The following is a 24,864-nucleotide window of genomic DNA, read 5'->3' on the forward strand; positions in this document are numbered from 1 at the left end:
AGGGGCCTAGGGTTGCACAGAGTCGGTGTACAGAGAAATGAATCTTCATATCTGTATGCCAAGCTTGCCATCCATGCAAAGGAGAGTCCCATCGGGACACGGGGGGAGGCCTTCTATCATGTATCTTCACGGCCCATCAGTCTGGACCATGTCTCATAGCCCGGACGCCCGGGGACTCCCTAATCCAGGACTCCCTCAGTAGCCCCTGAACCAGGCTTCAATGACAATGTGTCCGGCACGCACATTGTCTTCGACATTGCAAGGCGGGTTCCTCCTCCGAATTCTCCAAGGTAGCTGAACAAAAGAACTATATCCGGCTCTGTATAATCAGTTACAACCCTGAACCACAAAGATGAAATTCTTAAACAAAACAAGCCTTGTCCACTAATGGCTTTTTCGGCGAGACGTTATGTTCTGGCCTTATCACCATTTCGAACCATTTTGCGACCTCCCACTCTGCACCTCGAGGCGCAGCCTCTATTGACACATCTTGTCAAAACAAAGATCGTGTCCCCTTATTGCGGGATTCTCATCAATACGGATTTGGGTAATCCAACCGTGCCGTTCGCACGACCCCTTGGGAATAGGCGAGCTTTAAGGCTCGTGAGGGGGGGGCGTTTGCTATTCACTGCCTTTATAAGAGGATAAGAACCTACCTTATTACCTCATGCCTTCTTCCTCCTCTGCCCATCCATCCATCCTCGAGCTCCAGCGCCCAAGTTTCGATCTTTTCTGTTGCCGCCAAACACTCCAACCATGTCCGGATCCGGCTCACAGGGCAAGTGGATGGCTTCCTCCATCACGGATAGGAACGTCAAGGAACTTCGGGAAGCGGGATACTTAGCTGTAGACATCACCCACCGGCTCCCTGCCAAAAAGCAAATCATCCCTACTCCGGAGCCTAACAAGAGGGTAGTGTTAATCCCTGACTTTCTCCATGTACTAGGGTTTCCTCTCCACCCTTTCGTCCGAGGCCTCATGTTCTATTATGGGCTAGATTTCCACGATCTAGTCCCAAATTCCTTCCTCCATATTTCGGCGTTTATCGTCGTGTGTGACGCACTCCTCCACATTCCTCCCAATTTCGGCCTATGGCTTAAAGTCTTCAACATGAAGCCAAAGGTGGTTTACGAAGAGCACACGGACTGTGGAGGCTCCATGGTGAGCAAGCTCCCGAACGTCACCTGGGCAAGAGGAGCCTTTGTGGAGACTATCAAGATATGGCAGCAGGAGTGGTTCTACATCACCAAATCCCGCGGTGCCAACTATGTGGGCACTCCTGAGTTCAGATCTGGACCCCCGATGCGGCTTGCATCATGGATAAACAAGGGCCTAGATTGGGCGTCATTCAATGAGGTGATGATGCTACAGAAGTGCATCAAGAATATAATGGAGAAGAACACTAGCCTTGCTGATGTGGTCGAGGTGATGCTTTTTCGCTAGATTCTCCCCTGCCGAATCCGGACTCTCCACATGTGGGAGTTCAATTCAGCTAGCCCTCAGACCCTGCAACGATTCTTTGGCACGACACACGAAGATATCTAGAGGCTGCTCTTCAAGGCCCAGAAGTCGTGGCCGGAGCCGATCAAAGACATCTACCTCGACTGTGCTCACCCTGCCACTCCCGTAAGTTTCCGGATTTCTGAACCATCATTTCAACTTGAAAACCCAAAGGGGTATACTGAGCCTTCCATTCTTTCTTCAGGGCTGGACAAAGAAGGCGGAGCGGATCCAAGGCCCGGCTCTCCTGCCCGAAGATCCAACCATTCCTCTTCTGACAAAGATGCTGGTCCCGGTGCCATACCAGGCACCAGAGAAGAAGGCCAAGAAGAAGGGTAAGGGGACCCGAGGCGGCCTTCGCCGAAAAGGTACCTCGGATGCTGTGACCGAGGATACCGAAGCCCTCTCCTCCCATGAGGGGGGTGATGAGGAGGAGGAGGAGTGCCATTCTCCCCTTAAGGGGGGAAAGAGGAAAAGGGCGGCCTCTGGGGACTTAGAGGCGGAGGCGTCCAAGAAAGGGAATATTTCCCTTTCGGATGATTCAGAATCGAACACTGAAGCCATCCCAAATGGCACCCTAGGCCGAAGCCCCTGGCCGAATCGTAAGTATCCAAGGACACTATACATATATCCGGTTTTATGTTTTGTTGGTTTAATACGTTGAATTGTGCGTTGCAGTCCTGCTCGCGATCTCCCCCAACGATCATCGTCTTCTAGGAATTCGCTGGGGCCAAACATGATGGAGAGCGAGACGCCTCCGCAGGCCTCCCCACCTACTGCCACGGACAACACCGAAGTGTTGTCCCGAAGAACCTCTCCAGGCCATGGAGAGGTGCGGGAGGACGTCAAGACGGCGCCAGAGGGTAGTATCTCAGCTGCCGAAGACATGGGGGAACCAACCCCCATGGAGACTAGCGACGGGGACCATGCTCGTTCCCCAATCGAATATCATTCTGAAGACCTGCACGGCTGCAGAATCAAGCGAGCAGCCTCCTTTGAGAGAAAGGGGCGCGTCACATCCACCGGCGACCTCTTTCAATCCAGAGGCGCCGGACATTCTGGTGGAAGCGCTCCAGCGCACTTCCATTGTGGAGGAACACCGTACCCTTATGGATACGGTGGTTGAAAAGGTTCGGTCCGCAAAAACAGATTAAATGAAGCCTGTACTAGCCTACTAACAGGCTTTGAGGTATGTGAAATAATATTTTTTTAGCTTCTTTGCGTATGCAAGAAATATGCCTATGTATAGATAGTAGCCCCCGAGACTCTGTTCGGATCTTGCCAAGAAGTGTTGAATAGAGGATCGATTAGTATTCGCAGGAGATAACATACGTGTCTATTATGATAAAACAGGCTTCACGATTAGCGGCAACCACACAGGCTGCCGAATTGTCCGAACTTAAGGAGTGGCTGGAGTGGGCCGATGAGGAGCTCATCTGCACTAATAAGCAGTTTGAGGAAGATCAAGGTATGTGGTACCTATACATACATGCGATGATATGAGCTCTGATTGGTTATGTTGCTGAGTTTTATGGTTATACTCATAGTAAATTCCTCTGAGGTCAAATCCCTCAAGAGCGCACTGGCCGAGGCCAAAAAGGAGGCAGAGGAGGAATGAGCCACCCGCCGAAAACATGAAGCAAGGTTGGATGAAGTCCAACAAGAGCTCAAGGATGCCTTAAACAAATGTGAGTCCCTGGAGCGCAAGGTTTCGGATCAAGACTCCAAACTTACTAAGGCCCTCCAAAGCGTGAAGGAGGCCCGGGTTGAAGCCCAAGGAGCCTGCCGGGAGATCCAAGAGGCGAGGCAGATAGCGGCGGGTAAGGCCTTTAATATGCAGAGCAAATTTGTAAGGAGAAGATACATCTTACTGACTCGGGTTTGGAGTTCTCCAGGAGCGTTTGCGGATCTGCCCCAGAGTGTTCCTGACGCGGCGGAGTTCTTTTGAGCTGAAGAGGGGAGCTCAATGGAGAAGTTGTTCTGGTCGCAGTATCTTGCGCCAGAGCATCCAGTGGCCCTCAGTGATCAGCTGAAGCAGTTGACTAAACTACATAGGGTGGCCGGATTGGTCATGAAGGATGTTATAGTCCGTCTTTGGCCAGCCGAACCCATACCCAGCAGCTACTTCGTACTTGTGAAGCGGCTAGTCACTGCATGTCCCTGGCTTGATGCCATAAAGCGGTCGGTCTGTATCAAAGGTGCCCGAATGGGCTTTGCCCGTGTCAAGGTGCAGTGGGCGAAGATGAATGCCACCAACCTTGCAACCGAGTGGCCACCCGCAGGCAAGGAGCACCGCATGTCGGAGCGGTATTTTGATGAAGTCCTGCAAGGATCCCGCATTGTAGAGGGCCAGTGTTCGAAGGATATTATTTTTGAATGAATGTATCCGGGCTGCCCAGGCGTTGTATGAGCCAAAACTCTGTAATATATTTATGCTATTTATTTTAAAGTGTTTTCCCTCCTGTGCGGCCGTTTTTATCCCTGAGAGTTTGCCAGTCATCAGCTTTAGCCCCCACGTAGATACTACGGGGGTGTTCGATCTAGCACATAACCACACTTGACCCAACGTCTTGGTCCGTGAAGGAGGTGTTAGTGTGGCGAACCAGGCAATCGGAATATGCGGCTTTATTACTCTCACTTAACCATAGGAGTTTGACAATGGGACTATGATATAGCCCCCGGTGCGTGTGCGGCTATCCGAACTTGGATGCCTTAAGCACATGACTGGAAAGACCCAGTCCTTCGTGTAATATGGAAGAAATCGCTAGAGACTTAGTATGTCGCTGAATTGCCGACCAGCTCTCGCCGCATCATGACAGTCAGTTTTCGGCTTTCTCTACTAAGGTGTTTGATCGGACAAACCAGAAAACACAATCACAATAGTTCTCCCTTTACTAACTTAGCCGAACAAGTGGAACGTAAGGTGGTAATCACAGGAGCCGGGCAACCCAACTATTGACCAAAGACATGATTCGGAGTCGATGCATATAGTGCCGTATTTAGGACCCCGAAGCATAGTACAAAAGTGTTCAGACCTTTTTGTTTTCGAAAATGTATTCGGCTAAATAAAGCCCCTGGCGATTTAAGTCGTACCGAGGTGTATATGCCAATACAACGTAAAGGGGAGAACAGATTAAGAAATAAGCCAATACCGAGCAAGGTTGGGCGAAAACTGTTTCCATTATAGTCTGATTGGTACATCAAAACGTAGTTTTATAGAAGATGCCATAAGCATCAAGGCTATTTTACATGCCGAGAACAAGCGAAAGTTGTATATAGGTCTTGAAAAGGAAAGATGATCTTGAAGATCCCTTGGACACTCTGCCGCACGTCTGCGCTGCTTTGCACCTTGGTGTATGATCCTTTGAGAGGATCAACGATCAAGTATTCATAAGGGCCTAAACAGGGGGGCCTTGTTATCACCAAAAAGTGATGTGGGTTGTAAAGAACCTGAAAAGGAGAAACAAGAAAACAAGTTGAAGGATATGAAGGTCCGGATAGGTTCGAGCCGTACCGTGGATTTTGTTTTTAGTATGCCTTCGTCCTTACCCATGGTATCTTGAGTGCGTAGTTATGTATGCGCGGTACGTATGCCGCTATCCAGGTGGGTTTGTGACGGAGGCCGGATTGCTAATCGAGCTCTAGGTGAGCCGGACTGTCATTCTGTGGGGTAGATCGGACTCATTTAATAGTGTCCAGGTACTTGACTGCCGAAGTAGTATTCGGCCTGATAAGGCCACCCTGTCCTCCGGCTGCGAGGGTTGCGGTATGCTCTTCAGTATAGAGGGAGCGCTCCATGTTTCCATTAACTTTAATAACACCGCAGGGTCCAGGCATTTTTAGCTTTAAGTAGGCATAGTGCGGGACCGCATTAAAGCGGGCGAAGGCGGTTGAAAGTGCAAGTGATCGACTAGAGGGGGGTGAATAGGCGATTTTTAAGAAAGTCTTCAAAACATGGAAGTTTCAAAGACAAACAATAGAAGTAAACCTATTACCACGCAGCGGAAGGTAGACTACACTAGGCAAACCTTAGTCAGGTAATCAACGAAGTGAAAGCACAATGACTAATAGCAGCTAGGCAGTAAGGATCAGGTAGGAAGATATTGTGAAGCCAATCAGAACAAGCAGTCACTCAGTGAAGACAAAAGATAATGCAATCATGCAATGACTTCACAAGGACCAACAGTAAGTAAAGGGAAGGCAAGGATGAAACCAGTGACTCGTTGAAGACAATGATTTGTTGGACCAGTTCCAGTTGCTGTGACAACTGTACGTCTGGTTAGGGCGACTAGGTATTTAAACCTGAGGACACACAGTCCCGGACACCCAGTCCTGAACACGCAGCTCAGAACCCTTAGTCCTCACCGTATTCCCCTTGAGCTAAGGTCACGTAGACCTCGCCCAATCACTCTGCTAAGTCTTCAAGGTAGACTCCCAAACCTTCACAGACTTGGTTCACCGGCGATCCACAATGACTCTTGGATGCTCAGAACGCCACGCCTAACCGGCTGGAGGATTCACAGTCCTCAAGTGTAATAAGTCTTCAGATCACACAGACAGAATGACTTAAGTGATGCCTGACACTCTTTGGCTCTGGGTGGTTAGGACTTTATCCTCGCAAGGAATTCTCTCTCAAATGCTTCGAGGTGGGTTGCTCTCAAATGACAACAACCATACTTTAACTCTGAGCAGCCAACCGTTTATGGTTGTAGGGGGTGGGCTATTTATAGCCACTAGGCAACCCGACCTGATTTGTCCGAAATGACCCTGGGTCACTAAGGAACTGACACGTGTTCCAACGATCAGATTTCAAACACACACGGCAACTTTACTTGGGCTACAAGAAAAGCTGACTTGTCCAACTCTGGACAAGATTCGCTCTCATAGTCTTCACTCGAAGACATAGGATTTTGGTTAAGCATCACTTCAATCATTCTAACTGGTTTTCTTGGACCCCACTTAACAGTACGGTGGTTCCTATGACTTAACAAAGAAGAAAAAGAACTACGAAAGATCTAAGTCTTCGAGCTCCATAGTCTTCATGCGATGTCTTCTCTTGTCATAGTCTTCAATGTGAATATCTTCACATACCACCTTTGACTTCAATGTCTTCATACATTTTTAGGGGTCATCTCTGGTAGGAAAACCGAATCAATGAGGGACTTCTACCTGTGTTATCCAGCAATTCTCACAAACACATTAGTCCCTCAACTAGGTTTGTCGTCAATACTCCAAAACCAACTAGGGGTGGCACTAGATGCACTTACAATCTCCCCATTTTTGGTGACTGATGACAAACTAGTTGAAGTTTTCAACGGGGAATATAATATGTGAAATTGTAAAGGATAAGGAATTGTCTTCATAAGTTGCAAGGGCTCCCCCTGAAGATGTGCATATAAGTAATTTGCTTTTGGAATGCAAATGCACATGGCAGGTTATACTTGTGGAGATCCTCTTCAACTTATGATGACAGTTCATCATGCATGAAAAGTATTGTGAAGATAATGGCATGCATAATGAGAAATGGACGTCTGCAAAATGATCTAAGTGCGGAATTTATCGTCGCACATGCGGAATTTATCATCGCATCACAAAATAGCAAATAAGTAGCAGACGACCATCGAGTTTAAGTGTTACAACTCAAAGAACCAAATTTATCAAAACGAGAGTTGTAAACACTAGGCAAAACATAAAGTAACCGCCCATATGGACCCGCTTGAAGATTATCAAACTCATATGCTTCTCCCCCTATTGTCAATAAGGACCAAAAAGGTTTGAAGACATAGAGCATCTACTTGTTCTCATGAGGAGTAGGTGAAGTAGCAAGGTCGTCGGTGTTGTTAGGCGGTGCAGACGAGCTCGGGGCAGTGTCGATGCATGCTGGAGGGGGCGGTGAAGTAGCATCGTCTTCATCCTCGATCACTCTGGCATTCACAGTTGCCGCAGAGGAAGAGAACTCAGAGTCTTCAAGTGAGGGAGTTCGTCGCAGCACAGCCCTTCGGGGAGGTGTGGAGTCAAACTTGAAACATTCAGAGAAGCCATCCTCTTGAAGATCATCCTCAGAGCACATAAGCGTCAGCCCTTTCCATGTACGCCGACAAGTTTCATGGGCAACAAAGGCATTCTTGGTGGCAAGGTTGCGAATGCGGTTGACATCCACCAAGAGGCTGTGCATTTGGCGCTTCAGCCAGTCATGATGCCTATCCTGTTTCTGATGAAGAGCAACCAGAAGCTCTCGGTCATTGAGAACACGAGATCACTTCTTGGGCCGTTGGGCAATAGTGCTTTCAGTGGCTTCAGTGAGGGCACGATGAGGTGCACGTGTAGTGCCAGCCAGAGGATAAACACGAGTGACTGCTTCAACTCCTTCAATGTTCTGAGAGAAACTTTGATGCTCCGCATTCTGAAGACTAAGAGGCTCCTTGGCAGGCTCTGGATAGAGGGCTTCAACGGACATATCCACGTCGGGCATAAAGATCCAGTGATTGCGAGCAGAGGGCTGATATGAGATAGCTGAGTGGAGTTTGATCAGCCGCATTATCCATGGAGCGTAGAACTTCAAGCCAAAAAGATCAGATCCTGAAGCAGCAAGTTGGCGGATGAAGAAGTCTTGTGCATTGAAGCATTTGCCATGAAGAATATAGAAGACCAAAGTCTTCATTGCACCTTCTAGTTTTGCATGTGGAGAATGTCCTTTGATGGGCCAGAGAGTTCGCCTTATAATGTGATAGATGGTCCTTGGCAGATACTCCAGGTCTTCAACAAGGAACTCCTTAGGATATGCAGCGTCTTGTGGCAAAGGCTTCATCATACTAAGCATCTGACTCATGTTCGGTTCAGGCTTCTGAAAGATGCTCTCCATAGCTTCACTGTGAAGTTGACATCCAGGTTCATAGAGATCTCCAGGAGTGGGCAGACCAGTGAGCTCAATGATATCAAAGGCTTTGGCTTCGTGATGAACATTTCCTGTCATCCACTCAAGGACCCAAGTCTTCGGATCTCTGTTGTAACCACGTATGTGAAGTGTGGCATAAAATTGGAGCAGCAACTCTTCGTTCCGGTGCTCTTGGTCGGTGACGAAAGGCAATAATCCAACCTCTTTGAAGCAACCCAGAGCTTCTTCCAAGCAGGGCAGACCATCTATTGCTTCGGTGTCAAGACGCATATGTGGGAAGATGAGACCTTGATTGTACAGAATGCAGGAGTAATAGCTTCGCTGCGGATAGCTCCAGAACCGATCAGAAGATATTCGTTCCCTTGTGTAGGGGTTCTTGGAGCTATTGAAGAAGGTGTTGTCTACTTTGAAGCCGTTGACATTGAAGGATCCAGGTGCTGATGCAGGACCTGGAAACCTGGGCAACCTTGGCATTGGCTTCTGTACCTGAGGCCTATGCTCAATATGATAGTCAAACTGAGGACCAGCAGCAGGCACAGGAACAGGAGCAGTATCATCATTGGCTTCGCTGACATCTGGTTCATGGGTTGGTGAAGGGTCCACATTTGCTTCAGCCATGACGATGTCAGTGGCTTCATTCGTGGTCATGGTGGCAGCCTCAAGATTTTCTACCTCCACTTGATGAGCTGTAGGGTCGGGCACAGACACGTTCTCCTCGAGAACAGCTTCTTCAGTAGCTGGGGGAGTGGGGACACGTTCTTCTTCTTGGGTGTCATCGGCTGATGCAGCCGGAATGTCTTCAGCAGCTTTAGCTTCAGACTCGGAGACTGGAGGCCTTGGTCCTTTGCGAAGCCTGCGTAACGCTGGCGACGCCTTTGGAGATGGAGTTGGCTGGGCCTCAAAGTCATCTTCTTCTTGCTGTTGTGGGTGATCAGCCCATGATGCATCCTGAGCAGTTGGCGTCAGAGGATGAGCAATGCTGATGAGTTCGCTGTGCGTAAGCACAGGCGATGATACCTGTTGGTGCTCGATCTAAGGAAGAACTACATCATCTTCAACATGGTCATGGTGACAAATGTCTTCAGCTGCGGTGGGATCGGCTGCTGGAATGTCTTCAGCTTCATGAGCCTCTGTGAAAGCAGGCTCATGGACAGTCAGTTGGCGCTCTTGATGTTCAGTGGCAGGGCGAACCATGGAGATAGGTTCAACAACCAGGGGCTCTGTGGGAGCAGCCCGTTCCTTCTTGGTCTTCCGCTTCTTCTTGGAGGGAGCAGCAGCAGAGGCTTCAGGATGTTTCCTCTTTCTGGCTTCAGCCTCAGCAGTCCTCATCTTCTTCAGTTTTGAAGCGGTAGACCTGACTTTTGGCTTCGAGCCAGTCATGCTGGTTGGGAAGACAATGGGATGTGCTTCCTGCCTTGGTGCGTCGGGTTCGGCCATTGCGGGCTTCTTCTTCTTCTGCTTTGCAGCCATCCTGGGGTCGATGCCAGGACGCCCAAGGGCCTTGCGCTTCTCAGCCTCATTGTAGTCTTGCACACACTTGTCAGCCAGGCTCTTCATGCGCTCACGAGAACCTTGAGCTTCTTCATGCTTCTTGAGGAAGGCTTCTTTGAGCTCGTGCAACATGATCCTGAAGTTCTTGACCACTTGCACGCTGAGCTTGGCCATATGCTTCTTGAACCGAGCTTTCTCAAAATCAATCTTCTGCTTCAGTTCAACGATGCGCTGGGCTATAGCTAACTCTGAAGCAATGGCGCCATGGAAGGCAACACTGAGGCCAATGGGAAGTTGCAGATCTTCAAAGCTGAGGTTGGGCGTGTCAAACCACTCATCGATGAAGTCCTGGATGATTGCCACGTCAAAGAGAGGCAAATTGTTGAAGATTTTTGCTTCTTCTTTGCTCTGTATTAGTTGCTCAAGAGCGTCATCTGCAAGATCTTCATCACTGGACAGATCAATGGCATCGTTGCGCAGAATAGCAGCAGCAGTCAGTTCTTGGCTGGTGTGTGACAGAGGCATCTTGACTTTCTGGGGCTTGGAGATGCGTGACAGATCTTCAGACTGCACACTGTCTTCAGGAGGTGCAGTAGCGAGTGGCTTCGCCCGTGAGATTTTTGGTGCTGAGGCAGGCTTTGAAGCTTTAGGCTGCTTTAGTTTCTTTGGCTTCGGCGCTGCAGGCGCTTCATCAGATTCCGCGTCATCTGCAGGCTCATCCACGGCTGTCCCTTGAACCACGATATGAGTGATGAGACCTTCCAGGTTGTAGAAGGGCCCAACAAGATTGGGTTCAGCTTCGCGGGCGCCATCAGCACGGGGAGCAGAGGGACCAGGGTTGAAGTCTAGTCCCAATGACTTCTTGTTCTGCTTCGTCGAATTCTGGGCAAAATGGAAGTTGCGCTTGAACAGATTGTCGTCACGACACCATAGCAGCGACGATGGGTCAGCATCCGCAGGCTGTGGTCCACGGACCATGCAGGGATAGAAGCCTTGTTCAATGGCTTCATCTCTGGACCTGGGTTGAAGATTTCTGTATAGGATATCGCCCCATGGTCGCTTGATAGCATTCTTCTCAGCATATTCCTTTGTCACAAACCTGTACTTGAACCATTGTTCTGCCCAATATCATCGAATCCATTGGATTCGTGTCTTGCGCTGATTGTAATCCTCTTCAGGATCTGTCTTGTACAGCTCTAAGAGGTCATCGGGCAGATCTCTTGATGTTTCTCCTCGACGCTTTCTGCCACCCTTCCTTGCTGATTTCTCTGCAGCCATGAACTTTAAAATGAATGGCTTCAAAGGCTTTCACTTGCTGGACAAATAGAAACTAGCTTTGGGAGAATTTATATGATGCTGTAAGAATTCTGCAAATGAATGCAAACTATGAGAACCAAGGGATTCTCCCACGGACATGTACCTGTGACAGCATTAAGGTGCGAGGGAAGGGGAAGAGGTCATATGCATTCTCAGAAGATTTTGAAGATAAATCAGTTTAGAAGACATTGACCTCATCGTGCGAAGACATTCACTCATAGATAAGGAGTTGGTTCCAGATTTGTACGAATCCACGGATCAATACAAGTGAGGAATCTAACTACTTTGTGAAGCATAAGTGAATATACTAGGCATATTATGAGATGCAATATGAAATAGATCCAACTTGTGTGAACAGAAACTGCTTGTGGTAGAAGGTGACGAATCTATAGGATCAAAGGGGCCGTAAAAAGGAAGTTTTATTTACCACTCGAAGAACTGCTAGACGGAGTGGAAGAGGAGGCCGAGCAGTTTGATCGTCCGTGCCCTAACTTGGCGACAGAGAACACCTACGGCGACGTCGGAGAAGGCGATGTCCGCGGTCGGCGTGAAGACGGCGCCGGAGAGGTTGCGGCAGCTAAGCGCTTCGTCGTGGGCGTCGTCGAGGGCTAGCGGTGGCGCTAGGGTTTATGCGAGAGTGGAAGAAAGGATAATGACTGAGGTGAGGCGTGTATTTATAGGGACAGGGACGGCTCAGTGTTATTACACAGGTGCCCCTGGCAATTCACATCTGAGGAACACGTGGCCATCATGCAGCATATCGGAGGTTGTTCCACGTCCCACGCATGCCTGGATTGTCGGGTGGTCGTTCCCACTTCTCCGGGTTTCAGGTGAAGGAATTAGCATTGAAAACGGACTTAATGTTTGTCTCTGTATCTTCTGCTGACAAGGACGCAGAGAAGACATTCGACAGTTTCAATAGAATGCATATGATTTGGAGAGATAGAGTTTGAGATAGAAAGCATAGAGAGGTTAGGGTCCGATCACATTCACTTAGTTCAAAAGATTCAACAAGAAGACATAGCTATAAGTGAATGCTGTAGAGGACAGAACACTTGTATATATATATAATCAGCGTAGTGAAGATAATCATGAAGACATGTCGAGATTGAAGCCAAACCAAATGTGAAGACATATCAAATGTAACGCCGTGGGTAAAACACTTCAAACAGAAGAATTTGGTGGTGGCGTTACCCACCGTATAGGAAGTATTAGACCCAGACACGGCGCACAATTATCGTGGAGCTCTGAAGTCAAATTCCACATTAATGTATTCACACTTAGAATGTATGTCTTCATTGATTGAAGATATACTTTACTTCGTGTGTTGCACATCTAAGTCATCAATATGCATAAGTGTTAGGATGTGTGCCTGATCACAGGACATTTGAGGATTCCAAGATATTTAGCTCACACCGTAACTTGCAAGATCTCTCCTCATCCAAGGGCTCGGTGAAGATATCTACCAATTGCTCTTCAGTGTTGACTTGTATGATATCAATATCTTCCTTCACAACATGATCTCTGAGAAAGTGATGACGAATTTCAATGTGCTTTGTCTTCGAGTGCTGAACTGGGTTGTTGGCAATCTTGATGGCACTTTCGTTGTCGCAGTAGAATGGCACTTGCTTCAGATGAATGCCATAGTCTTTGAGTGTTTGCTTCATCCACAGAAGCTGAGCGCAGCAAGATCCAGCAGCAATGTATTCAGATTCAGCAGTGGAGAGAGATACACAGTTCTGCTTCTTTGAAGACCAACATACAAGTGATCGTCCCAGAAAATGACATGTGCCTGATGTAGACTTGCGATCCACCTTGTCACCAGCATAATCAGCATCCGAGAATCCAACCAGATCAAACTCTAAGCCCTTTGGATACCATAATCCTAGAGTTGGGGTGTAAGCCAAATATTGAATAATTCGCTTCACAGCTAATGATGCGATTCCTTTGGTGCCGCTTGGAATTGAGCACACATGCAAACACTAAGCATAATATCTGGCCTAGATGCACATAGATAAAGTAAAGAACCAATCATGGAGCGGTATACCTTTTGATCGAACTCTTTACCATTGTCGTCGGGACCCAGATGATGTTTGGCTGGCATTGGCGTCGTGAAGCCTTTGCAGTCTTGCATACCAAACTTCTTCAGGAAATCTTTGAGATACTTCTCTTGAGATATAAAGATGCCGTTGCGTTGCTGACGTATTTGAAGACCAAGGAAGAACTTTAGCTCACCCATCATGGACATCTGATATTGCTCTTGCATCATATATCCAAACTCTTCACTGTATTTCTGATTGGTGCAGCCAAAGATAATGTCATCCACATATATTTGGCACACAAACAGTTCACCATCATATGTCTTCGTGAAGAGAGTGGGGTCAAGGGAACCAGATTTGAAGCCTTTGCTCTTCAGGAAGTCTTTGAGTGTGTCATACCAAGCCCGAGGGGCTTGTTTGAGGCCATACAGTGCCTTGTTGAGCTTGTACACCATGTCAGAATGTTTTGGATCTTCAAAACCAGGCGGTTGTGCAACATACACCTCTTCTTCAATCTTGCCATTGAGAAAGGCACTCTTCACATCCATTTGATACAAGAGAATATTATGATGATTTGCATAGGCCAGCAGTATGCGGATAGCTTCAAGTCTAGCCACGGGAGCAAATGTTTCATCAAAGTCAATCCCTTCAACTTGAGTGTATCCTTGAGCAACGAGACGAGCTTTGTTTCTGACAACTTGACCATGCTCATCTTGCTTGTTGCGATATATCCATTTGGTGCCTATTATATTGTGCTTCCGAGGATCAGGACACTTAACCAGTTCCCATACATTATTCAGCTCAAACTGTTGAAGCTCTTCTTGCATAGCTTGAATCCATTCAGGTTCCATGAAGGCTTCTTCAACTTTCTTGGGTTCTGTTCTTGAGACGAATGCGAAGTGTCCACAAAAATTTGCTAGCTGTGTTGCCCTTGAACGAGTGAGTGGACCTGGTGCATTGATGCTATCAATTATTCTCTCAATCTGCACTTCATTTGCAACACGAGGATGTATAGGACGAAGATTTTGCTCTTGCTGATCATTGTCATTGTTAGAGGGATTGGCTTCAGGCTGAGCATTGTCTTCAGGTTGATCAGGTGCGGAGATGATAAGTTCCTCTTCAGGTTGAGCTTCAGAAGGTATGATTTCTCCAGTTCCCATGAGTTTGATTCATTCACTGGATGGAACTTCATCTAGCACATTTGGCAGGTGCTCTCTTTGTGAGCCGTTAGTCTCATCAAACCGCACATCCACTGTTTCAACCACTTTATAATGAAAGAGATTGAAGACTCTGTAGGAGTGCGAATCCTTTCCATGTCCAAGCATAAAACCCTCATGTGCTTTTGGTGCAAATTTTGAAGCGTGATGTGGATCCTTGATCCAGCACCTGGCGCCAAATACTCTGAAGTAACTGACATTTGGCTTCTTGCAAGTAAGGAGCTCATAAGATGTCTTGTTCAGAAGCTTGTGAAGATAAACACGGTTGATTGTATGGCATGCAGTATCAATGGCTTCAGGCCAGAACTTTCTTGGAGTCTTGTATTCATCAAGCATCGTTCGGGCCATCTCAATAAGTGTTCTGTTGTTGCATTCGACGACGCCATTCTACTATGGCGTGTATGGAGCTGAGAATTCATGTGTGATGCCCAAAGTATCAAGATATGTATCCAGGCCAGTGTTCTTGAATTCAGTGCCATTGTCACTTCCGATGTATTTTATCTTGGCGCCATAGTTGTTCATCGCTCGATTGGCGAAGCGTCTGAAGACATCCTGCACTTCAGTCTTGTAGAGGATTATATGCACCCAAGTATATCTAGAATAATCATCAACAATGACAAAGCCATAGAGACAAGCAGTAGTAGTAAGAGTTGAGTAATGAGTGGGACTGAAAAGATCCATGTGGAGCAGTTCGAAGGGTCGAGTCGTTGTCATGATTGTCTTCGAGGGATGCTTGGCCCTCGTCATCTTTCCTGCTTCACAGGCACCGCATAAGTGATCTTTCTTGAACTTGACGCCCTCGATGCCTATGACATGCTTCTTCTTTGCAAGGGTGTGCAGGTTCCTCATGCCAGCATGCCCTAGCCTCCGATGCCAGAGCCAGCATTCTAAAGCTTTTGCTAGAAGACATACGGCAAGCTGTGGTTCTGCTGAGAAATCTACCACGTACAAATCATCTTTCCGATACCCTTCAAACACTAGAGACTTGTCAGATTCCATTAGAACAAGGCAACGATATTTTCCAAACATCACAATCATGTTTAAATCGCAAAGCATTGAGACAGACATTAAGTTGAAACCAAGGGATTCAACAAGCATGACTTTATCCATGTGTTGATCCTTTGAGATTGCAACTCTACCTAGACCCAATACCTTAGTTTTACCAGTGTCAGCAAATGTGATGTGACTTTTGTCGGATGGACATAAGGTTGAGTCCATAAGAAGGCTTCTCTTGCCAGTCATGTGATTGGTACACCCGCTATCAATAATCCATTCTGAAGCTGCTGGTGTCGTACCCTACAGTGCAGTTAGGGGGATAGGCTTCACGAAGAGAGTTGTGAAGCAAAAACATTTGACGAACCACTGGGTTATGAAAGCTTAGATCGAGATTTGGACTGATAGGGCGAGTAGCAAGCGATTCAGGAACAAAGTACATAATAAGACCATTTGGGCATTTGATCTTGCACCCTACAAGATGTTTAAGGTCCCCAGCAATAGCGTCAGACGATTTTGGTTTTCGGCTGGAGACCTTTCCCTGCAAAAGAGAGTTAAGCTTTCTTAGCCACCCACATCTTCAAGGGTGGCTTCGAAGCAATGAGTCTAAGTGCAGCATTTGAGAACTTTGGCTTTGGAGCCCTAGCAAAAAGTCTTGCAGGTGGACAATAGTACTCATAAGAATAAGTAGAATAGTTCTTGGTCTTATGAACATGGCAGTTTGATGAACCACGCTCATATTCATAGGCCTGAGTATGGCATCCCTGCAAAACATTTGCGTTAGTGCGACTCAAGTGAGTCCTCTATCTGTATGAAGCCTTTGGACCGTATGAAGTCTATGGTCTGGGGTTTGTCTTCTTCACCTGTGGTGTCATGATGACATTCACAGGAAGATTCTCCAAACACCTTTTCGGCACCCAGATCTTCTTCATAGGCGGTCCATTCCTGCAGTTAGTACCAATATACCTGGCAAACACTTCACCATTTTGATTCTTAAACAGTCTGTAGTTTGCATCAAAGGATTCATCAATAATAATGGGATTTGCACAAGTGAAGCCAGATAGGGTGGATGGATCCGCTGAAGGTTCCTTTGCAGCAACGCACATGGTTTTGGGGTACTGCTCAGGTTTCCAGTAAGAGCCATCGGCATTCATTTTCCTTTCGAACCCAACACCCTCTTTCCTAGGGTTTCAGTTCAGAATCTGCCTTTTGAGGACATCACATAGTGTCTGATGCCCTTTGAGACTTTTGTACATCCCTGTTTCAAGAAGTGTCTTCAACCTAGCATTCTCATCAGCAATGGCAGTGGTATCCTCAGCAGAGGGGTTAGTTATCACATCGATAGGTGAAGATATTGCAACAGTAGCAGCAGTAGAACATTCAGCAACAGAAGTAGCGTTATCACGCTCAATGCACTTAAGACATGGTGGTTCAAATCCTTCCTGAGCTGAACTGATCTGTTTGGCGCGAAGTGACTCGTTTTCCTTTTGAAGATCTTCATGAGCCGCTCTCAATTTCTCAAGGTCTTGCTTCCTTTGAAGATAATCGTAGGACAGCCTTTCATGAGTTGTTGAGAGCGTTTCATGACGACTTTCAAGTTCCTCATACTTAACGTGAAGATTTTTTATGTCTTTAATTAAGGACTGAGATCGAGTCATTTCAGCGTCTAACAGATCATCGCTTTTGTCTAACAGTTTTCGAATGTGTTCCATAGCTTTCTGTTGTTCAGTTGCAATTTTAGCAAGTGTTTTGTAGCTAGGTTTGGAATCACAATCAGATTCATCGTCACTAGATGTTTGATAGTGAGTAGTGCGTGTGTTTACCTTGGCACCACATGCCATGAAGCAGTAGGAAGGAGCGGAGTAGTCCTTGTCATTTGCATCGGTGTCGGTGATGAAGTCATTGTCTTCAGTGTTGAAGATGGACTTGGCAACGTATGCTGTAGCCAGACTCGCAACGCCAGAATCGGACTCCTCCTCAGACTCCACCTCCGCCTCCTCAGAAGCAGACTCCTCCTCAGAATCGATTTCCTTGCCAACAAACGCACGCGCCTTGCCAGATGAGCTCTTCTTGTGTGATGAAGACTTTGAGGAAGACTTGGAAGAAGACTTTGAGTATTTCTTCTTCTTCTTGTCGTCAGAGTCATACTCCTTGCTCTTCTTCTTCTTCTTCTTCTTCTTCTTCTTCTTCTTCTCATTGTCCCACTGTGGACACTCAGAGATGTAGTGGCCAGGCTTCTTGCACTTGTGACATGTTCTCTTTTTGTAGTCATGAGCAGATGCTTCATCATTCCTTGAGCTTGATCGTGAAGACTTTCTGAACCCTTTCTTCTTGGTGAATTTTTGGAACTTCTTCACAAGCATAGCAAGTTCCTTTCCAATGTCTTCAGGATCATCAAAACTGCTGTCAGATTCTTCTTCGGATGAGGAGACAGCTTTTGCCTTCAAGGCACGAGTTCGCCCATAGCTGGGGTCGTAAATGTCTCTTTTCTCAAAAAGCTGAAACTCGTGTGTGTTGAGCCTCTCAAGTATGTCGGACGGATCGAGTGTCTTGAAATCAGGGCGTTCTTGAATCATCAGGGCTAGGGTGTCAAACGAACTGTCAAGTGATCTCAGGAGTGTCTTGACGACTTCATGCTTGGTGATCTCAGTGGCGCCGAGGGCTTGAAGCTCATTTGTGATGTTAGTGAGTCGATCAAACGTGAGCTGGACATTCTCATTGTCATTTCTCTTGAAGCGGTTGAAGAGGTTGCGAAGGACACTGATTCTCTGATCTCTCTGGGTGGAGACACCTTCGTTGACCTTGGAGAGCCAGTCCCAGACTAGCTTGGAAGTCTCCAACACACTCACACGGCCATACTGTCCTTTGGTCAGATGACCACAGATGATATTCTTGGCAGTAGAATCCAGTTGAACGAACTTCTTGACATCAGCAGCAGTGACACCTTCTCCAGTCTTGGGAACGCCTTTCTTGACGACATACCATAGGTCGACATCAATGGCTTCAAGATGCATGCGCATCTTATTCTTCCAGTAGGGATATTCAGTTCCATCAAAGACGGGGCACGCAGCGGAGACTTTAATTATCCCTGCAGTCGACATAGCTAAAACTCCAGGTGGTTAAACCGAATCACACAGAACAAGGGAGTACCTTGCTCTAATACCAATTGAAAGTGCTAGTGATCAACTAGAGGGGGGTGAATAGGCGATTTTTAAGAAAGTCTTCAAAACATGGAAGTTTCGAAGACAAACAATAGAAGTAAACCTATTACCACGCAGCGGAAGCTAGACTACACTAGGCAAACCTTAGTCAGGTAATCAACGAAGTGAAAGCACAATGACTAATAGCAGCTAGGTAGTAAGGATCAGGTAGGAAGATATTGTGAAGCCAATCAGAACAAGCAGTCACTCAGTGAAGACAAAAGATAATGCAATCATGCAATGACTTCACAAGGACCAACAGTAAGTAAAGGGAAGGGGAGGATGAAACCAGTGACTCGTTGAAGATAATGATTTGTTGGACCAGTTCCAGTTGCTGTGACAACTGTACGTCTGGTTAGGGCGGCTAGGTATTTAAACATGAGGACACACAGTCCTGGACACCCAGTCCTGAACACGCAGCTCAGAACCCTTAGTCCTCACCGTATTCCCCTTGAGCTAAAGTCACGTAGACCTCGCCCAATCACTCTGGTAAGTCTTCAAGGTAGACTCCCAAACCTTCACAGACTTCGTTCACCGGTGATCCACAATGACTCTTGGATGCTCAGAACGCGAGGCCTAACCGGCTAGAGGATTCACAGTCCTCAAGTGTAATAAGTCTTCAGATCACATAGACAGAACGACTTAAGTGATGCCTAACACTCTTTGGCTCTGGGTGGTTAGGACTTTATCCTCGCAAGGAATTCTCTCTCAAAGGCTTCGAGGTGGGTTGCTCTCAAACGACAACAGCCATACTTTAACTCTGAGCAGCCAACCGTTTATGGTTGTAGGGGGTGGGCTATTTATAGCCACTAGGCAACCCGACCTGATTTGTCCGAAATGACCCTGGGTCACTAAGGAACTGACACGTGTTCCAACGGTCAGATTTCAAACACACACGACAACTTTACTTGGGCTACAAGCAAAGCTGACTTGTCCAACTCCGGACAAGATTCGCTCTCATAGTCTTCACTCGAAGACATAGGATTTTGGTTAAGCATCACTTCAATCATTCTTACTGGTTTTCTTGGACCCCACTTAACAGTACGGTGGTTCCTATGACTTAACAAAGAAGAAAAAGAACTACGAAAGATCTAAGTCTTCGAGCTCCATAGTCTTCATGCGATGTCTTCTCTTGTCATAGTATTCAATGTGAATATCTTCACATACCACCTTTGACTTCAATGTCTTCATACATTTTTAGGGGTCATCTCTGGTAGGAAAACCGAATCAATGAGGGACTTCTACCTGTGTTATCCAGCAATTCTCACAAACACATTAGTCCCTCAACTAGGTTTGTCGTCAATACTCCAAAACCAACTAGGGGTGGCAGTAGATGCACTTACAGCGGTTCTCCCGAGCAGTGCATGATAGCCACTGCAGAAAGGGTTGATATCAAAGATCAAGTCTTCGCTACGGAAATTGTCCGTCGAACGGAAGACTACCTCCGGTGTTATGGACCCTGTGCAACAGGCCTCTACGCCGGGTATTACTCCTTTAAAGGTAGTTTTAGTGGGCTTGATTCTTGATGAATCGATGCCCATCTTGTGGCGGTGTCCTGATAAAGCAGATTAAGGATGCTACCACCGTCCATGAGGACGTGCGTGAGATGGAATCCGTCGATAATTGGGTCGAGAACCAATGCTGTTGAACCTCCATGACGGATACTGGTCGGGTGGTCCCTGCAATTGAAAGTGATCAAACAAGATGACTGAGGGAGTCCTAGATTGGGGGGTGTCCGGGTAGCCGGACTCCAGGACTATGAAGATACAAGATTGAAGACTTCGTCCCGTGTCTAGATGGGACTTTCCTTGGCATGGAAGGCAAGCTTCTAGGGTTTAGGCTCCTTGATCTCGTGGTAGATCTACTCTTGTACTACCATTGTAACCGACTTTGTGTAACCCTAACCCTCTCCGGTGTCTATATAAACCGGAGGGTTTTAGTCCGTAGGACAACTTCATCATACAACAATCATACCATAGGCTAGCTTCTAGGGTTTAGCCTCCTTGATCTCGTGGTAGATCTACTCTTGTACTACCCATATCATCAATATTAATAGAGCAGGACGTAGGGTTTTACCTCCATCAAGAGGGCCCGAACCTGGGTAAAAACATCGTGTTCCTTGCCTCCTGTTACCATCCGACCTAGACGCACAGTTCGGGACCCCCTACCCGAGATCCGCCGGTTTTGACACCGACATTGGTGCTTTCATTGAGAGTTCCTCTGTGCCATCGCAATCAGGAAGGATGCCTCTTCCCGTCTTTAAAGACGGCGCCATTACTAAGGGAGCCTTGGCTGTTGGCCAAACTCTCCGGCTAGGCGGTTTTCTCATGACCGCCTGTTCGGCTGTTGCGCCGACGGTGACCTCTCGGGTCATCAAAAGCAATCTTCACGTCAGCTCGGAACTCGTCGAGCAGTTAGATCCAATGGAGCTCTCTTCCGTAAACGAGCTCTTGGATCGCATCGCCGCCTTGGGGGTCACTATGGATTATGACCAGGTTGGGCTTAAACCCGATCTAAGAGAAATTAATTCTCCCCAAGTCACCCATCACGTTGCCGTGGTAGAGGCACAGTGCGACGACTCTTCATCTATCTTAAGGACTAGCTACGTCCGGATTCCCGATCCCTCCAAGCCGGATACCCGTGGAGGGGAGGATCTAACTCAAGACCTGAACTTAGAATCAGGCAATGGGCTAGATTCACTGGACAACATCCAAGAATCCAAACTTCAGAGTTCGGAAACTCCTTTGCCTCTGAGTCTTAGATTGGGTGAAGTTCCAGATTTAATTCCACCCACCCACCCGAACATAAGCGATCTATCCCAAATCAGGCAAAAGCCCGAAGAAACAGTACATCATTACTGGGCAAGGTTCCTCCTAGTTATGAACAAGATAAAGGACTGCCGTGAAGAAGACGCAATCTCAATCTTCTGCAATAATTGCACGGACAAGGGAATCCTCAACGCCACAGGTCGTCATGATCTTACACGCTTCGCTGACTTGGCAACCATAGTACAAAAGTACTGTGTGATGGAAAGCGCCCGGAAAACCGAAACTAAGTTTTGGGACAATCCGGCCCTGAATAGAAACCTCGTCTGAAATAAAAGGGTGCATTATCATCAGACACCCGGGTTAAAAACCAAAAAACCAAAACCCTCTACAGGGCATGGAACCGTACTGGAGGGATGGCTTAATGGACCCTGTAAAATTCATAGTACAGAGGACGCCACACCAACTCATAGCCTTAGAGCATGCTGGATACTCTGGTAGGTGGCCAAAAGGGGCGAAGATCTCCTAATTCCGGAGGCAGCAGAAAGCCACCTCAGGGACTCCAGTACAGTCTTAACAGTCTTCGATACTTTCGCATCACATAATATGCGAAAAAGAACACTCCGCAGCCTCGCCGAAGTCTATCAAGTAGCAACAATAAACCCATGGAGTGACACGGCTATTACTTTTAATGCCAGTGATGAACCTAAATTCCGAACAGCTCGAGCACCAGCCGCATTGGTACTCAGTCTTATAGTGGACGGCTTTCGCCTCACCAAGGTACTCATGGACGGAGGCAGCGGATTGAACCTCATTTATGAGGAAACCCTTCAAAAAATGGAAATAGACTAGAACCGCATTGAGCGAAGCAGCACAACCTTTAGAGGAATAATCCCTAGTCAGGAAGCGCGTTGTACAGGAAAAATCACACTAGATGTGGTGTTCGGCACGCCAGATAATTATAGGTCCGAAGAGGTCACATTCCAAGTGGCCCCGTTCAGTAGCGGACACCACGCTTTGCTGGGGCGGGAAGCGTTTACAATCTTCCAAGCAATACCCCATTACGGGTACATGAAGCTCAAGATGCCCGAGCCGAATGGAATCATCACTCTCGCTAGTGATCCGGACATAGCACTCCGCGCCAAAAACAAGACAGCCGCATTGGCCCTTGAGGCACTGTCTGAAGCCCTAGCGGCTGAGGAACTGACTACGCTGCGCTCCACGGTAAACAGGGACGATGTGATACTCGACAAAAGATCCAAGTCCACCTCCTTTAAACCAGCGGATGAAATAGTCAAATTCCAGGTCCATCCAACGGACCCCAATAAAACAGCTTCCATCGGGGCACGATTAAACCCTGATGTAGACGCCGCACTGCGAGAATTCCTACGGGAGAACTGGGACATTTTTGCCTGGCACCCTTCAGACATGCCAGGAATCCCACGCAGGCTGGCTGAACACAGCTTAAATATCCTAAAAGGATTCAAACCTATCAAACAAGCCCTTCGGCGTTTCTCTGAGCCCAAGAGACAGGCAATGGGAGAGGAGCTAGCCAAACTATTGGAGGCCGGATTCATCAGAGACATAAAACATCCGGACTGGCTAGAAAACTTGGTGATGGTACCAAAGAAGGACAAATCCTGGCACCTATGCGTTTACTTCAAAGACCTTAACAAGGCTTGCCCAAAGGATCCCTTCCCCCTCCCCCGCATCGATCAAATTATCGACGCCACTTCAGGACACGATTCGTTGTGCTTCCTCGACACATACTCCGGTTACCATCAAATCAAGATGGCCGAGTCAGACCAAGCCGCAACGGCATTCGTCACCCCATACGGCCCATTCTGCTTCAACAGAATGCCTTTCGGGCTCAAAAACGCGGGCGCAACTTATCAGCGCATGATTCAGACATGTCTGGCAAACCAGATCGGCAAAACAGTAGAGGCATACGTGGATGATGTGGTCGTAAAAACAAGACATGTCGAATCTCTAGTAGACGACTTGAGGCTTACATTTGACAACCTCTGAGCATATGACATCAAGCTAAATCCGGAAAAATGCGTTTTCGATGTTCCAGCCGGAAAGCTCTTGGGCTTCATTGTATCCGGTAGAGGGATCGAAGCAAATCCAGCCAAGATCCGAGCTTTGTCACAATTGGATATCCCAAAGGACCTCAAACAAATACAAAAATTAACCAGATGCGTGGCGGCTCTAAGCCGCTTTATCTCCCGTTTGGGAGAAAAGGCGCTACCCCTCTACCGCCTCCTCGGCGCACCGAACACTTCAAGTGGACGGATGCCGCCACGGCCGGACTCGAGGAAATAAAAGCCATATTGGCCACAAACCCTGTCCTGGCCGCGCCAAACATCGGCGAACCAATGCTATTGTACATTGCAGCAACCCATCAAGTTGTCAGCGCAGTACTCGTCGTCGAGCGGGAAACGGACGGACACAAATTCCCCCTTCAAAATCCGGTTTACTATGTGTCCACGGTCCTCACCCCATGCAAATCACGGTACCCACATTATCAAAAAATTGCATATGCGGTATTCATGGCATCCCGGAAGCTACAACACTACTTTCAAGAGTGTTCAATCATAGTAGCATCGGAAGTACCACTCAACGATATTATAAACAACCGTGACGCAACGGGCCGGATTGCAAAATGGGCCATCGAGCTCCTCCCGTTTGACATAACTTATAGGCCACGGCGAGCTATCAAGTCGCAAGTTTTGGCCGACTTCGTCGTAGAATGGACGGAGGCCGAACTCCCTAAAGAGTACGGCACATATTCAAACTGGATCATGCACTTCGATGGTTCCAAAATGTTGGCCGGACTAGGGGCCGGCGTTGTTTTGACGTCCTCCACAGGAGACACAGTTCAATATGTACTCCAGATTATGTACGCGGACTCCAACAATGCAGCCGAATATGAGGCCCTTTTACATGGTCTCCGGATGGCAGTATCCATGGGCATTCAATGCCTAGAGGTGCGCGGGGATTCGAACCTCGCGATATCCCAAATAAATGGAGACTTCGATGCCAAGGATCCAAAAATGGCAGCTTACCGCAACGCCATCCTCAAAATGTCAGCTTGGTTTGAGGGGCTCGAATTTCACCATATAGCCCGATAAAACAATCAGGCGGCAGACGTCCTGGCACGCATCGGCGCAAAATGCGATGCGGTCCCCCCCCCCCCAACATCTTCCTGGAAAAGCTGTTCAAGCCATCCGTAGTATGGGAAGGGGAACATGGAAATATTAGCCCTGACCCAACCGCACTGTCCGACGCTGAACAATCTGACATAATCGGAGGCTCTGCCAATGAAATCACAACCTCAGCCCACGTACTAATGGTCGTTATCGCCCCGTGGACAGAACCATTCCTAGCCTACCTTACTAGGCAGGAACTCCGAGAGGACCAAAACGAGGCACGCTGTATAGTGCG

The sequence above is a fragment of the Triticum urartu genome, chromosome 5 (assembly GCF_003073215.2).
Source record: "Triticum urartu cultivar G1812 chromosome 5, Tu2.1, whole genome shotgun sequence".
In the NCBI taxonomy this organism is placed as follows: domain Eukaryota; kingdom Viridiplantae; phylum Streptophyta; class Magnoliopsida; order Poales; family Poaceae; genus Triticum; species Triticum urartu.